The sequence below is a fragment of the Acomys russatus genome, chromosome 10 (assembly GCF_903995435.1).
Source record: "Acomys russatus chromosome 10, mAcoRus1.1, whole genome shotgun sequence".
NCBI lineage: Eukaryota > Metazoa > Chordata > Mammalia > Rodentia > Muridae > Acomys > Acomys russatus.
The window spans coordinates 13668654-13670632 of record NC_067146.1 but is presented as its reverse complement, the minus strand read 5'-3'; the positions used below and the strand labels follow the sequence as shown (position 1 = coordinate 13670632).

Below are 1979 nucleotides of genomic sequence, written 5' to 3'. Positions count from 1 at the left end.
CTAATATACGAGGTTGTGATTTTTCAATTGGTGGTGACAGTGATTGGCAGGCCCTGTGGTAGGTCTGCGTTGCCTCTTGGAGAGGTGTACAGGATTTAGGCCCAAACTTGAGCCATCGATGAATATCAAGCCGAACTCTGCGTTCTTTCGACTGCTTAGCAAATATTTGTCAGTCAACTAGTATGTATGTTCCTGGCGTACTTCTAAATGCCATGGCTGAAAATTCCTGGCTCATTTGCCTTTCTCTTTGCCCTGTATGCCCTATGCAGCTTTATTACTTCCGGGGAACTGTTCAAATGACTGCCCTCGCCCCCCTTCCCCTCCCCCACCGTCCCCCCACCCTCCCTGCTGCCACTGCAATCCTTGTCCCTTTACTTCGCGTCATTGTTACTGCCTGCCATACGGATGTGTTTACTGAACACACTTCCCCAGCAAGATACACTCGTCATAAGAGCAGGGGTGGTGACTTATTGAAAGATCTGCTCTGCACTGATGACCTCCAGGGTGCCAGTTAGAGATGATTAAAAAAAAAAAAAAAAGCAGCAAGGACGAAGGTGGGTATACTCAGCAGACAAACCATTTAAACGTCCCACTAAAAATACAAAACAAAAACAAAATAACAAAACAAAAGAAGGAGGAGGAGGAGGAATGCTTTCCAGCCAGCGCAGAGCACTGAGCATCTCTTGGGACACCTGGCACAAGCGTGGCAAAACCAGGGCCAAGAGAAAGCCCTTCCACAAGAGGCAGAAGTATGAGCCGGTACGGCCTGCTGCCCAGACTAAGATTGGCCCTCACGACATATGCACAGTCCGAGGAGGCAATAAGAAGTACCGTGCCCTGAGATCGGATGTAGAGAACTTTTCCTGGGGCTCCGAGTGTTGTACTCCCAAAACAAGGATCATTGATGTTGCTACAATGCATCCAATAACGAGCTTGTCCGCACCAGGACCCTGGTGAAGAACTGCATCGTGCCTACTGACAGCACACCACACTGACAGTGGGGAGCCCCACTGTGCACTGACCCTGGGCTGCAAGCAAGAAAGGGCCCAAACTGACTCCTGAGGAGGAAGAGATATTAAACAAACAAACAAACAAACAAAAGATCAAAGAAAATTCAGAAGAAAAACTATGAGAGGAAAAAGAACGCCAAAGTCAGCAGTCTTCTGGAGGAGCAGTGCCAGCAGGGCAAGCCTCTTGCCTGTATCACCTCAAGACCAGGCCAGTGCGGCAGAGCGGACGGCTATGTGCTAGAGGACTGGGAGCTGGTTTTCTATCTGAGGAAGATCAAAGCCCGGAGAGGCAAATAAACCATTCATGGCTCATGGGGGAGGGGGAGAAGGAGGGCTTCTTATACTAAGAAAGAGAATAAAAATTTATCATCGAATCAAATTCTTACAGATGACATTCAAATTATATGAAACAGAGGGCTGGAGAGACAGTGGCTCAACAGTTAGGAGCACTGGCTGCTCTTTAAGAGAATTTGGGGTTCAGTTTCCGGCACCCACATGGCAGCTCACTGTGTCTGTAATCCCAGTTCCAGGGAATGTGGTGCCATCTTTGGACCTCTGCAGGTGCCGGGCATGCACAAAGACACGGTATACTTACATACACATAATTTCAAAAAAGTTTTATGAAACAAATACTTTAAAATAAGTATGTTTAAGGTGCTCAACTTGATAACAGAAGGAGCAATTTTTGTAAAGTTCAAAGAGATATGACATTCAAACAGGAACAAACTAGAGATAACCTTAGCAATGCAAAAGCATTGGAAAATCTGATCTAAAGATCAATTGAAAAGTTACTATTGAGTTTGAAGTTAGTAGGAAAAAAATTAGCCTAGACTATATCTCATAAAAATCAATAATTAAAAAGGGCTAATTAAGAAAACTGAATGACTTTAAAAAGTTTCACTACCTTAACGCCATAACGGAGAAATAGTATTTGGAAGATAAAGCCAAGGATTTCTCAGATGGAAGAAG

At 45.0% G+C, this 1979-nt stretch overlaps 1 pseudogene; it reads left to right on the top strand.

The window, feature by feature from the left end:
• The first annotated feature begins 648 nt into the window (after nucleotides 1–648).
• Nucleotides 649–1307, top strand: LOC127194887 (40S ribosomal protein S8-like; annotated as a pseudogene).
• Nucleotides 1308–1979: the final 672 nt, after the last annotated feature.